The 15464-nt window shown below is 43.1% G+C and overlaps 1 long non-coding RNA gene across 3 annotated transcripts; it reads left to right on the forward strand.

Moving 5' to 3' along the window:
* The first annotated feature begins 732 nt into the window (after positions 1-732).
* Positions 733-15083, forward strand: LOC118360418 (uncharacterized). Of its 3 annotated transcripts, XR_008083402.1 has the most exons (7): positions 733-867; positions 1094-1225; positions 2635-2742; positions 11597-11768; positions 12015-12074; positions 13543-13666; positions 13962-15083. It is a non-coding gene; the product is annotated as an uncharacterized LOC118360418 (long non-coding RNA). The 3 variants fall into 3 exon arrangements; XR_008083401.1 differs by lacking the exon at positions 13543-13666; XR_004820860.2 differs by lacking the exons at positions 2635-2742; positions 13543-13666.
* Positions 15084-15464: the final 381 nt, after the last annotated feature.

Raw genomic sequence — 15464 nt, forward strand, 5'->3', positions numbered from 1 at the left:
TAGCTAATAGACAGTGAGTAGCAACAGTGTAAAAACAAATGAAGTTACACAGAGTTGACGGGGGGACATGTTAAAATGAAACATTTGGGCACTTTAGCAAGCCTTTATTCATATAAAAAAGTGGTCTATATCAAAGGGCACTTCATTTAATATAACAGGCTTTTACATTTTAATATTGGTGCACAATTTCTACTGAAATCGGAACGACCCATGCGGGTGTCCAGTGTCTCAGACAGGAAACATTTAGCTTAGCAATAGCCAGCAGAACTGCACATCTCAGCTCTGTGTAGATCAAAGATTCATAATATTGCTATGGGAACAGCTCTTGAAGAGACTTGCCTATCTCTTTCGTAGTGAGTGTGTGCGGGTGTCCAGTGTCTTTAAATGCGCGTGAGTATAAGTTGGGAATACGTGTGTGTGTGTGTGTGTGTGTGTGTGTGTGTGTGTGTGTGTGTGTGTGTGTGTGTGTGTGTGTGTGTGTGTGTGTGTGTGTGTGTGTGTGTGTGTGTGTGTGTGTGTGTGTGTGTGTGTGTGTGTGTGTGTGTTTGAGCAGGTGTATGAGAGAATGTGACACGGTGGCTGTCCCATCTCATCTTCCCTTTTCTGGGCTGGTTACACTGGGGGCAACTATAAAAGGAAAGGGGCCTGTCAGCCGGCCTGTAATATACAGTAGCTGTGTGTGTGTGTGTGTGTGTGTGTGTGTGTGTGTGTGTGTGTGTGTGTGTGTGTGTGTGTGTGTGTGTGTGTGTGTGTGTGTGTGTGTGTGTGTGTGTGTGTGTGTGTGTGCAGCGGCGGAAGGATATGGGCTAGAGGGGCCAGCTGAGTTTTCAAAACTTTCACAGGAGACCGAAATAGCCCCGAGAGTATGTGAGTAGGTTGAGAGTGTGTGTGTGAGTGAGAATACAGTAATGTGTGTGTTTCTGTGTTTGAAAAAGATGTGCACACGTACTGTACAGTATGCATCCCTTTTATGTTTAGTATAAAAGAGATCATCGATAATCTGAATGTGGTTTTGGTTTTTGATTTCACTTCTTTTAATCACCACTTTAACCGCTCGTGTGTCCTGTCCTTCTGCACGTCCTTTGACTCCCAGAGTGATCAGTGGGAAGAGGGAAGAGAACAAGAAAGAGAGGGGGAAAAAATCTGCAAAAGACTGATGACCCCGGACATAGTGAATAATCGGAAGCCGCGGAGTGAGGAGGGAAGGAGGGACAGAGCGAGGGAGGTAGGCTGAGAGGAGAGGCGTGTGAGGAAGTTATTGGAGGGATGGCAGGAACACAGGGTGGCTGTGATCGGGGGGCTGAATGCCGTTATTAATTTTTATGCTGAGTGCCTTTTTTTGGTGTTGCCGGCTGCGCATGCCTGTCACTGTCCGTAGTCAACATCAGGTGCCAGACAAGGGCCCACTGCCGTGCCCAATCACCCAGGCATGAAAAGAACAGCTTGACTGATACCGAACCTTCAGCAGCTTCCCCCCCGGACACACCAGAATGTTAATGGTCCCTCTCTCACTCCCTTCATCCCTCTTGCATAGCAAGTTGAAGTCGGAGGTTTACATACACCTTAGATAAATACATTTAAACTCAGTTTTTCACAATTCCTGACATTTAATCCGAGCAAATATTCCTTGTCTTAGGTCAGTTTGGACTACCACTTTATTTTAAGAGTGTGAAATGTCAGAATAATATAATAGTAGAGAGAATGATTTATTTCAGCTTTTATTTCTTTCATCACATTCCCAGTGGGTGAGAAGTTTACATACACTCAATTAGTATTTGGTAGCATTGCCTTTAAATTGTTTAACCTGGGTGAAACGTTTCAGGTAGCCTTACACAAGTTTCCCACAATAAGTTGGGTGACTTTTGGCCCATTCCTCCTGACAGAGCTGGTGTAACTGAGTCAGGTATGCAGGCCTCCTTGCTCGAAAACGCTTTTTCAGTTCTGACCCCAAATGTCTATAGGATTAAGGTCAGGGCTTTGTGATGGTCACTCCAATACCTTAACTTTGTTGTCCTTAACCTGTTAAGTCGACCCTCTACTTTTTCGAACATTCTGTTAAAAATCGCGCAACATTTAAGCGCCCTGCTACTCAGGCCAGGAATATAGTATATGCATATGATTAGTATGTGTGGATAGAAAACACTCAGACGTTTATAAAACTGGTTAAATCACAGCTGTGACTATAACAGAACGTGCGTTTCATCGAAAAGTGCAGGAAAATCTGATCACTGAAAATGGAAATAAATATCCTTGCGCTACTTCCAGGAATTGTTCAAAGTGAACCAAATTAAACGAGGCCGAGGTTGCAGTGCCTACAGCTTCCACACGATGTCTAGAGTCTTGTCATTTGATTCAGCTTTGATTCTTGGTCAAACTGAATCAAGGGAACCGATTCCCTCCGGTCTCCGACCGGATGTTTTGGTTGAGCTCTCTCCAGACATTTTTTCGAGACGGACACCTATAGAATTTATATCGCCTCCTGATGAATTTTATCGCTTATTAACGTGTACTAATACCTAAAGTTGCATTACAAAAGTATTTCGAAGTGTTTTGTGAAAGTTTATCGTCGACTTTTTGAATTTTAAAAAATGACGTTACGTTATGAAACGCTATTTTTTTCCGTTTATCTCACAGGCTTCATAGATCGATATCAAGGCTATATATGGACCGATTTAATTCGAAAAAAAGACCCAATAGTGATTATGGGACATCTAGGAGTGCCAACAAAGAAGATGGTCAAAGGTAATGAATGTTTTATATTTTATTGTGCGGTTTGTGTAGCGTCGAATATGCTAATTATTTTGTTTACGTCCCCTGCGGGTCTTTTGGGGTGTTACATGCTATCAGATAATAGCTTCTCATGCTTTCGCCGAAAAGCATTTTAAAAATCTGACTTGTTGCCTGGATTCACAACGAGTGTAGCTTTAATTCAATACCCTGCATGTGTATTTTAATTAACGTTTGAGTTTTAACTAATACTATTAGCATTTAGCGTAGCGCATTTGCATTTCCAGAGCTCTAGATGGGACGCCTGCGTGCCAGGTAGGAGCAAGAGGTTAAGCCATTTTGCCACAACTTTGGAAGTATGCTTGGGGTCATTGTCCATTTGGAAGACCCATTTGCGACCAAGCTTTAACTTCCTGACTGATGTCTTGAGATGTTGCTTCAATATATCCACATCATTTTCTTGCCTCATCATTCCATCTATTTTGTGAAGTGCACCAGTCCCTCCTGCAGCAAAGCACCCCCACAACATGATGCGGCCACCCCTGTGCTTCACGGTTGGGATGGTGTTCTTCGGTTTACGAGTCTCCCTCTTTTTCCTCCAAACATAATGATGGTCATTATGGCCAAACAGTTCTACTTTTGTTTCATCAGACCAGAGGACATTTCTCCAAAAAGTACGATCTTTGTCCCCATATGCAGTTGCAAACCTTTTATGGCGGTTTCGAAGCAGTGGCTTCTTCCTTGCTGAGCAGCCTTTCAGGTTATAGGACTTGTTTTACTGTGGATATAGACACTTTTGTACCTGTTTCCTCCAGCATCTTCACATGTCCTTTGCTGTTGTTCTGGGATTGATTTGCACTTTTCGTACCAAAGTACGTTCATCTGTAGGATACAGAACTTGTATGAAGGCTGCGTGGTCCCATGGTGTTTATACTTGCGTACTATTGTTTGTACAGGTGATCGTGGTACCTTGAGGTGTTAGGAAATTGCTCACAATGATGAACCAGACTTGTGGAGGTCTACAACTTTTTTTCTGAGGTCTTGGCTGATTTCTTTTGATTTTCCGATGATGTCAAGCAAAAGAGGCACCGAGTATGAAGGTAGGCATTGAAATGCATCCACAGGTACACCTCCAATTGTCTCAAATTATGTCAATTAGCCTATCAGTAGCTTCTAAAGCCTTGACATAATTTTCTGGAATTTTCCAAGCTGTGTAAAGGCACAGTCAACTTAGTGTATGTACATTTCTGACCTACTGGAATTGTGATACAGTGAATGATAAGTGAATTAATCTGTCTGTCAACGATTGTTGGAAAAATGACATGTGTCATGCACAAAGTAGATGTCCTAAGTGACTTGCCAGAACTATAGTTTGGTAACAAGAAATTTGTGGAGTGATTGAAAAACAAGTTATAATAACTCCAACCTAAGTGTATGTAAACTTCCGACCTCAACTGTACATGCTACTACAGACTCAAACACTACCCAGGACGTTGAAGACAGGGTTGCATATACCCCCAAATATACATGTTACTACATAACCAAACACTAACCTTATAGACACCCAAACACTACCTTTCTAGACACCCAAACACTACCCTTCTAATCACCCAAACACTACCCTTCTAGACACCCAAACACTACCCTTCTAGATATCCAAACACTACCCTTCTAGACACCCAAACACTACACTTCTAGATATCCAAACACTACCCTTCTAGACACCCAAACACTACCCTTCTAGATATCCAAACACTACTCTTCTAGACACCCAAACACTACACTTCTAGATATCCAAACACTACCCTTCTAGACACCCAAACACTACCCTTCTAGATATCGAAACACTACTCTTCTAGACACCCAAACACTACACTTCTAGATATTCAAACACTACCCTTCTAGACACCCAAACACTACCCTTCTAGATATCCAAACACTACCCTTCTAGACACCCAAACACTACCCTTCTAGACACCCAAACACTACCCTTCTAGATATCCAAACACTACCCTTCTAGACACCCAAACACTACCCTTCTAGACACCCAAACACTACACTTCTAGATATCCAAACACTACTCTTCTAGACACCCAAACACTACACTTCTAGATATCCAAACACTACCCTTCTAGACACCCAAACACTACCCTTCTAGATATCCAAACACTACCCTTCTAGACACCCAAACACTACCCTTCTAGACACCCAAACACTACCCTTCTAGATATCCAAACACTACCCTTCTAGACACCCAAACACTACCCTTCTAGACACCCAAACACTACCCTTCTAGATATCCAAACACTACCCTTCTAGACACCCAAACACTACACTTCTAGATATCCAAACACTACCCTTCTAGACACCCAAACACTACCCTTCTAGACACCCAAACACTACCCTTCTAGATATCGAAACACTACTCTTCTAGACACCCAAACACTACACTTCTAGATATTCAAACACTACCCTTCTAGACACCCAAACAATACCCTTCTAGATATCCAAACACTACCCTTCTAGACACCCAAACACGACCCTTCTAGACACCCAAACACTACCCTTCTAGATATCCAAACACTACCCTTCTAGACACCCAAACACTACCCTTCTAGACACCCAAACACTACACTTCTAGATATCCAAACACTACTCTTCTAGACACCCAAACACTACACTTCTAGATATCCAAACACTACCCTTCTAGACACCCAAACACTACCCTTCTAGATATCCAAACACTACCCTTCTAGACACCCAAACACTACCCTTCTAGATATCCAAACACTACCCTTCTAGACACCCAAACACTACCCTTCTAGACACCCAAACACTACACTTCTAGATATCCAAACACTACCCTTCTAGACACCCAAACACTACCCTTCTAGACACCCAAACACTACACTTCTAGATATCCAAACACTACCCTTCTAGACACCCAAACACTACCCTTCTAGACACCCAAACACTACCCTTCTAGACACCCAAACACTACCCTTCTAGACACCCAAACACTACCCTTCTAGACACCCAAACACTACCCTTCTAGATATCCAAACACTACCCTTCTAGACACCCAAACACTACCCTTCTAGACACCCAAACACTACCCTTCTAGACACCCAAACACTACCCTTCTAGATATCCAAACACTACCCTTCTAGACACCCAAACACTACACTTCTAGATATCCAAACACTACCCTTCTAGACAACCAAACAATAGCCTTCTAGACACCCAAACACTACCCTTCTAGACACCCAAACACTACACTTTTAGATATCCAAACACTACCCTTCTAGACACCCAAACACTACCCTTCTAGACACCCAAACTCTACACCAATAAAGCTAGAACCACTTCCAAACATATATAATGACTAAGGCACACAAGGAATAGTGTAACCCCAAATCCTAGGGCCTGAGTTAACTACCCTGTCTCCATGTCACTTTGATTCCATAGGTTTTTTAGGGGTCTCTTATCCACTGAGACGGGTACAGAGACTGGGTGATAGGAAAGAGAGAGAGCGAGATGGGAGAGAGAGATTGAGAGAGAGAGAGGTGGGAGCAGAAATCCATGCTGTCACTTTGTCTCCTCAGTCCTTTGTTACTTTATCAACCCATTAAATAAGCTTTAGGGAGACGTAAATCTGTAATGTTTCATAAAGTGGAAGTGAATTGACGTGTATGGTCTCGGTGGGATAAGAAGCTCACGCTGAGAGGCGTGTTTCCACTCAGTTGGGAGGGAAGGGATGAGTCGCACGCAAGCAAGCAACACACACACAAACACAAACACAAACACACACACACACACACACACACACACACACACACACACACACACACACACACACACACACACACACACACACACACACACACACACACACACACACACACACTCACACACTCACACACTCACACACTCACACACTCACACACTCACACACTCACAAACACAAACAAACACACACACACACTTACAGACAGATGAGTCTTTCTCCTGCAATGCAGTAAACAGGGAGTGCAGTCAGATACGGTCTACCAGGCTCCCACAGTAACACACACTAAGTCCCAACTCCCCAATTAGGTCTGCTTGGCTAGCATGAACCCACTGGAGGATAACCCCAGCCCACTAGGATACCACCACTCAATGAGCTTCATCACATTGAGCTGAGTTCATCTAAATAGACATTTTGGAGTCCTGGAGAAGTCACTCAGTGAATCATACACATTAAGGACAGAGTCAGTGTAATATTGGATACTATGCTTTATTGTATTAATTTATACTCCATGGTTGTCTCAATGAAGCTAACAGATTACATTTATGTCCATTAAATAACTTTTTTAAGTGACATCCAGCACTAATTGAAAATGGTTTGGCTTAACTTACAGTAGGAAGGGAACCCTATTTGGCTTAGGAGAGAGGGAACACACTTTGGTAGGAGCCAGGAACTGGGGGGTATCCCCAAAAACATGATTTTAGCAACACTGAGTGAAAGCCAGAGAGAGAGTTAGGTAAAGAGCCGGACAGAGGGGAACAGGGGATGGATAGATGACAGAGGAAGATATGTTTAGTTGGTTGTGTGTCATTACTGGCTGTCACCCAATGTCATCAAAGCAAGCACGTTCCCTGGTCCCCTGGCTGAGCAGGGCCCCTCAGCTCAGAGCAGGCTGGGGAGATCAGTTACTCCTCTGCCCCAGGGGAAGCCAGGCCCAGCTCCACTCTCAGCTCTCTCTCCCACTGGAGCTCTGGCCTGCTAATTGTACAGTACAGTACATGTATGTATACCTCCAACAAATATACACCGTGTACAAATACACAGTATACTGTAAATAATGTGTTATGAGAAAATTATATAGAGATTGATATGCACTGCTCTTCACCTGTAAACCCTTAACCAGCACTTACTGTATAGCCAAGGCCCAAAACAGTCATCCATCTACCCTATCCAGTTGATGTAATAGAAAGAGATGATAGGGGGTGTAAAATATGTAAAATGGAGGCCTTGTGAGATTCTAAGATGGGGCCTTGCCGGTGTGGGAGATGAGGAGGGTGTATAGACGGATTATAGAGCCGTCCTTATCACTCATTTCCCTGAGCAGATAACCACGATACTGGCCAAGCACACTGCCGGCCCATCTGTCAAGTTAAAGGAGACTGTGTGGGTAGTTTAAGGAATCTGTCAGTAATATGGACAGTCCTGAAATCACTTCATTAATCTAGACCCTCCATTCATTCATCTCCTCGCTTCGACTACGCTTAAAAAACGGCCTTCGCGTCTGTCACTGCTCTGAGCCCGCTCTGATAGAGAGGCCAAATTGGTGGGGCCAGAGAGAGGGAGAGAGAGGAGAAAGGTAGAGAGGGCAGGAGGGAGAGAGAGAGGTGGGAGGCAGGGAGGGGGTAGAGGGGCCATTCCTTTGTGTTATCTAACCTAAAGGTGACATTGTCAGTGGCAGGTTGTCCCTGAGGCTTGGCCCCGTCAACCCGCTGCTGGCAGTGCCAGGCTGCATGCATTTTCCCCACAACCCCTCTGTTTCCCAACGCTGCCTGCGTCCCTCCTGTGTGTGTGTCTGTGTCTGTGTCTTTCTTTAGCCCTCTTTGTATTGTCAGGAAGGGAAGTCTGGTCTCTTGGCCCTGACAACAGTGGTGGAGAATGCCAGCTGTTTGTGCCTTTACAGTGCCCAGCTAGAACATTTGGTTCTTTGGAAGTTGTGGAAACGTACATTTTTGGTTTCCCTACTGGGAACATAAGTTTCCTGAATGGTAAATCTGAAAGTTGTTTAAACGTTCTGAGAACAGAAGTGAAAGTTTTGCCTGGGAATTTTTACGTTGCAGAGATGTTCTGAGAACGTTTTACTATGGTTCCCTGAAAGTTTTCATGGGAGGTTTTATTAACGTTCTGAGAACTAAGATTATAGGTTATTTGAAGGTATTTAAATGACTTTCTGAGAAAAATGTTTCAAGACTTTTAATAACATTTAAAAGTAAAATGGAATATGGAAATGTATGTATATGGAACAGAAAAGCTGTAAAAACAAAAAAATTGTAATAAAAATACCAAAAAAATAAAACTAAAATATATATAGAGTACCAGTCAAAAGGTTGGACACATAGACTCATTCCAGGGTTTTTCTTAATAATTTTTGACTATTTTCTACATTGTAGAATAATAGTGAAGACATCAAAACTATGAAATAACACATATAGAATCATGTAGTAACCAAAAATGTGTTAAACAAATCCACATATATTTTATATTTGAGATTCTTCAAAGTAGCAACCCTTTGCCTTGATTACAGCTTTGCACACTCTTGGCATTCTCTCAACCAGCTTCATGGGTTAGTCACCTGTAATGCATTTCAATTAAAAGGTGTGCCTTGTTAAAAGTTCATTTGTGGAATTTCTTTCCTTATTAATGCGTTTGAGCCAATCAGTTGTGTTGTGACAAAGTAGGGTTTGGTAAAAGACCAAGTCCATATTATGGCAAGAACAGCTCAAATAACCAAAGAGAAGCGACAGTCCATCATTACTTTAAGGCATGAAGGTCAGTCAATCCAGAAAATGTCATGGACTTTGAATGGACTTTCAAGTGCAATCGCAAAAACCATCCAGCACTATGATGAAACTGGCTCTCATGAGGACCGCCACAGGAAAGGAAGACCCAGAGTTACCTCTTCTGCAGATGATAAGTTCATTAGAGTTACCAGCCTCCGATTGCAGCCCAAATAAATGCTTTACGGAGTTCAAGTAACAGACACACCTTAACATCAACTGTTCAGAGGAAACTGTGTGAATCAGGCCTTCATGGTCGAATTGCTGCAAAGAAACCTCTACTAAAGGACACCAATAAGAAGAAGAGACTTGCTTGGGCCAAGAAACACAAGCAATGGACATTAGACCGGTGGAAATGTGTCCTTTGGTCTGATGAGTCCAAATGTGAGATTTTTGGTTCCAACCTCCGTGTCTTTGTGAGACGCAGAGTAGGTGAACGGATGATCTCCGCAAGTGTGGTTCCCACCGTGAAGCATGGAGGAGGATGTGTGATGGTGTGGGGGTGCTTTGCTGGTGACACTGTCTGTGATTTATTTTGAATTCAAGGCACACTTAACCAGCATGGCTACCACAGCATTCTCCAGTGATACGCCATCCCATCTGGTTTGCGGTTAGTGGAATTCTCATTTGTTTTTCCACAGGACAATGACCCATCACACATCCAGCCTGTGTCAGGACTATTTGACCAAGAAGGAGAGTGATGGAGTGCTGCGTCAAATGACCTGGTCTCCACAATCATCTGACCTCATCCCAATTGAGATGGTTTGGGATGAGTTGGACCACAGAGTGATGTTGGAACATTGCTGTGGGGACTTGCTTCCATTCAGCCATAAGATCAGTTGTGAGGTCAGGCACTGATGTTGGGTGATTAGACCTGATTCGGCATTCCAGTTCATCCAAAAGGTGTTCGATGAGGTTGATTTCAGGGCTCTGTGCAGGCCAGTCAAGTTCATCCACACCGATCTTGACAAATCATTTCTGTACCGACCTCGCTTTGTGCATAGGTGAATTGTCATGCTGAAACAGGAAAGGGCCTTCCCCAAACTGTTGCCACAATGCTGGAGGCACGGAATCGTCTACAATGTCAATGTATGCTGTTGCGTTAAATGTCCTTTCACTGGAACTAAGGGGCCTAGCCCAAAACATGAAATACAGCCCCAGACCAGTATTTCTCCTCCACCAAACTTTACAGTAGGCGCTATGCATTCGTGCAGGTATCATTCACCTGGCATCTACCAAACCCAGATTTGTCCGTTGGACTGCCAGATGATGAAGTATGATTCACTCCAGTGAATGCGTTTCCACTGATCCAGAGTCCAATGGTGGAGAGCTTTACACCATTCCAGCCGACACTTGGCATTGGGCATGGTGATCTTAGGCTTATGTGTGGCTGCTGCCATGGAAACCCATTTCAGGAATCTCCCGACTAACAGTTTTTGTGCTGACATTGTTCCAGAGGCAGTTTTGAACCTGGTAGTGAGTGTTGCAACTGAGGACAGACAATTCTTACATGCACTCAGTGGTCCCGTTCTGTGAGCTTGTGTTGCCTCCCACGTCACAGCTGAGCCATTGTTGCTCCTAGACCTGCTATTGCTCCACTTCACAATAACAGCACTTACAGTTGACTGGGGCAGCTCTAGCAGGGCAGAAATGTGACTAACTGACTTGTTGGAAAGGTGGCATCTTGTGATTGTGCCACGTTGAAATTCACAGAACTCTTCAGTAAGGCCATTCTACTGCCAACGTTTGTCTATAGAGATTGTATGGCTGTGTGCTCAATTTTATACAGCTGTCAGCAACGGGTGTGGCTGAAATAGCCGAATCCACTAATTTGAAGGTGTGTCCACATACATTTGTACATAGAGTGTATTTGAGAACATTCCCAATGTCAAACCAGTTGGCGAACATTCCTAAAACATTACCAAAAATGTATCTAAATGTAACCATGTTTGAACTTTTAGGAAACATTATGTTGAAGCAATGAAATACCAAGAAGATACCAAGTTCCTTAAACAGAAATGTCGCCGCTGCACTATTTCGCTATATGTGTCCTTTAGTATGTTATTATTAACATATATGTGTCCTTTAGTATGTTATTATTAACATATATGTGTCATCAAAATGTTGCATTTCCTCACTACATGCAAATATCAGCGTTTCTGCATCTCAACAGCAGGAACGGGGCAGCTGCATTTCCTGGGTGCAAGTATTCCACATTTCATGACGATTTCAGGACATTTCAGGATGTTCTGCCCTGATGTGGTGTCCCCAATTTATGTGAGAAATATCAAAATGTCTGTGTTTGTAGCCAGCACTTTCAGCCAGAGGATTTCGAAATGGAACTGAAGTCTCAACTGATGGGGTTGCCATGTTGTGGAACATTGAAAAGTGATGCTATTCCAATGATTTTCCCCTTCACTTCAAAGAGGAAGGCATCCGATCAGCCAACATCAGCGCAGCAGAAAAAAGGACAAGCTGAGGTAAGGTAGCGAACATTACCTAGCTATCTACATTTGTTTATCTAAATCAAATCTAGCTAGCTTTCATAATATGCTGGCTTGACATTCCAAAGCATATCAATGTAAATAGCCAGCTGCTATCTGGTGATGTGATTTGTAACTTTACAAGATAACATTAGCTTTGTAAGGTTACGTTAGCCAACCGTTAACTAGCTAACTAGCTAGTCAACTACCGCAGAGGCTAACATGGCTACGTGTTCTCTTTAGAGTTCGATCCTATCAACATCTGCAGATGCAGGAACACAAAGCTCAGTACCAGGAACTAGTGTAAGTCACCATCTAAAATCGTATTCAAATCTACTTCTTTTCCCTAAATAAATATACATGTTCCGTGTCTTGTTTTCATAGTTGATGTGTTTACAAGTAGGCCACTGAGACTGCACTTGTGAAGGTGGTAAATTACCTTTTAATGGCATTAGACCGAGGCTCTCCATCTGTCCTCGTGCTCCTAGACCTTAGTACTGCTTTTGATACCATCTATCACCACATTCTTTTGGAGAGATTGGAAACTCAAATTGGACTACACGGAAGTTCTGGCCTGGTTTAGATCTTATCTGTCGGAAAGGTATCAGTTTGTCTCTGTGAATGGTTTGTCCTCTGACAAATCAACTGTAAATTTCGATGTTCCTCAAGGTTCCGTTTTAGGACCACTATTGTTTTCACTATATATTGTTACCTCTTGGGGATGTCATTCAAAAAACATAATGTTAACTTTCACTGCTATGCGGATGACACACAGCTGTACATTTCAATGAAACATGGTGAGGCCCCAAAATTGCCCTCGCCAGAAGCCTGTGTTTCAGACATAAGGAAGTGGATGGCTGCAAACTTTTTACTGTTGAACTCGGACAAAACAGAGATGCTTGTTCTAGGCCCCAAGAAACAAAGAGATCTTCTGTTGAATCTGACAATTAATCTCGATGGTTGTACAGTCGTCTCAAATAAAACTGTGAAGGACCTTTGCGTTACTCTGGATCCTGATCTCTCTTTTGACGAACATATCAAGACTGTTTCAAGGACAGCTTTTTTCCATCTACGTAACATTGCAAAAATCAGACACTTTCTGTCAAAAAATGATGCAGAAAAATGTATCCATGCTTTTGTTACGTCTAGGTTAGACTACTGTAATGCTCTACTTTCCGGCAACCTGGATAAAGCACAAAATAAACTCCAGTTAGTGCTAAATACGGCTGCTAGAATCCTGACTAGAACCAAAACATTTGATCATATTACTCCAGTGCTAGCCTCCCTACACTGGCTTCCCATTAAGGCAAGGGCTGATTTCAAGGTTTTACTGCTAATCTACAAAGCATTCCATGGGCTTGCTCATACCTATCTTTCCGATTTGGTCCTGCTGTACATACCTACACGTACGTTACGGTCACAAGACGCAGGCCTCCTAATTGTCCCTAGAATTTCTAAGAAAACAGCTGGAGGCAGGGCTTTCTCCTACAGAGCTCCATTTTTATGGAATGGTCTGCCTCCCCATGTGAGAGATGCAGACTCAGTCTCAACCTTTAAGTCTTTACTGAAGACTCATCTCTTCAGTGGGTCATATGATTGAGTGTAGTCTGGCCCAGGAGTGTGAAGGTGAACGGAAAGGCTCTGGAGCAATGGACCACCCTTGCTGTCTCTGCCTGGCCGGTTCCCCTCTCTCCACTAGGATTCTCTGCCTCTAACCCTATTACAGGGGCTGAATCACTGGCTTACTGGTGCTCTTTCATGCCGTCCCTAGGAAGGGTGCGTCACTTGAGTGGGTTGAGTCACTGACGTGATCTTCCTGTCCAGGTTGGCGCCCCCCCTTGGGTTGTGCCGTGACGGAGATCTTTGTGGGCTATACTCGGGCTTGTCTCCGTATGGTAAGTTGGTGGTTGAAGATATCCCTCTAGTGGTGTGGGGGCTGTGCTTTGGCAAAGTGGGTGGGGTTATATCCTGCCTGTTTGGCCCTGTCCGGGGGTATCATCGGATGGGGCCACAGTGTCTCCTGACCCCTCCTGTCTCAGCCTCCAGTATTTATGCTGCAGTAGTTTGTGTGTCGGGGGGCTAGGGTCGGTCTGTTATATCAGGAGTACTTCTCCTGTCTATCCGGTGTCCTGTGTGAATTTAAGTATGTTCTCTTTAATTCTCTCTTCCTCTCTTTCTCTCTCTCGGAAGACCTGAGTCCTAGGATCATGCCTCAGGACTACCTTGCATGATGACTCCTTGCTGTCCGCAGTCCACCTGGTCGTGCTGCTGCTCCAGTTTTAACTGTTCTGCCTGTGGCTATGGAACCCTGACCTGTTCATCGGACGTGCTACCTGTCCCAGACCTGCTGTTTTCAACTCTCTAGAGACAGCAGGAGCGGTAGAGATACTCTTAATGATCAGCTATGAAAAGCCAACTGACATTTACTCCTGAGGTGCTGACTTGTTGCACCCTCGACAATAACTGTGACTATTATTATTTGACCATGCTGGTAATTTATGAACATTTGAACATCGAGGCTATGTTCTGTTATAATCTCCACCCGGCACAGCCAGAAGAGGACTGGCCACCCCTCATAGCCTGGTTCCTCTCTAGGTTTCGTCCTAGGTTTTAGCCTTTCTAGGGAGTTTTTCCTAGCCACCGTGCTTCTACACCTGCATTGCTTGCAGTTTGGGGTTTTAGGCTGGGTTTTTGTACAGCACTTTGAGATATCAGCTGATGTAAGAAGGGCTATATGAATAAATGTGATTTGATTTGGCTACAACATCTGCTATAGTTTTCTCTATATTATGGAGGCTTAGTTGATAGTTCATTCAAGGCTTGAAATCTAAATTGAAGAACCTGCCTGGAACATTCAACCAACACAACATCCATATTCAATTAGAGTGATGTTGTAGTATGATATAGAATGCCTAGTATGCTCACAACTGCATTGTGATATAGATATGGCTTGCTCTTGTACAGTAGATATTTATATAATGGAGTTTTGTCAAATGTTTTTTATAATATGTTTTACAAGAGTACTGACAAGTGACTAAATGATTCCAGCTGCATCAGAAACCAATAAAGTGTTAACTTCTTGATAAATGCATTGTGATATTCATTACATGTATTTGGATAAACTAGCTTTAGTCTTATGGCTAAAACAAATGATGCAGGAGTAGGTTTATCATTTAAACGATAATTTGTTGGCAAGTAAACATGTTTTAATAAAACAGGAGTTTAGTCTGTTAATATAGCAAATAAGTATCTTGTATTCAATACAAAATATATTTGCTCTGGAGACGGATGTGAGTTTACGCTTATAATAAATACTACAGTTCTACAAAAAATAATTCTTGCACATAGTTTGTTTGGGTGGTGCAGTGAGGTGTTCGGAGTAACTTTGATACAAGGGGAGATTGTTCTTATGGGCCCTTTCACATCTCCTCTTGAGAGTCATCAACTTCTTTATATTCTTTATATCCAAGCGGTGAGAGAAAAGACGAAAATGCTATTACACATTCATGGGTAATCATTGTGTACCGTCTGTATTCCTAATGTAGCAGCATGGTGTAGCATGTGAGACATCTCACAGACACACGTTAGCTAGCCAGCTACAACATGCTAGTCAGATCTCGGAAAATCGGAAATGTCCCCCTTGCTGGTTGAACGAGGTCAAATCATGACATCGGTGATCTTCAAGTCAGAAAG

Source organism: Oncorhynchus keta, chromosome 28, assembly GCF_023373465.1.
Source record: "Oncorhynchus keta strain PuntledgeMale-10-30-2019 chromosome 28, Oket_V2, whole genome shotgun sequence".
NCBI lineage: Eukaryota > Metazoa > Chordata > Actinopteri > Salmoniformes > Salmonidae > Oncorhynchus > Oncorhynchus keta.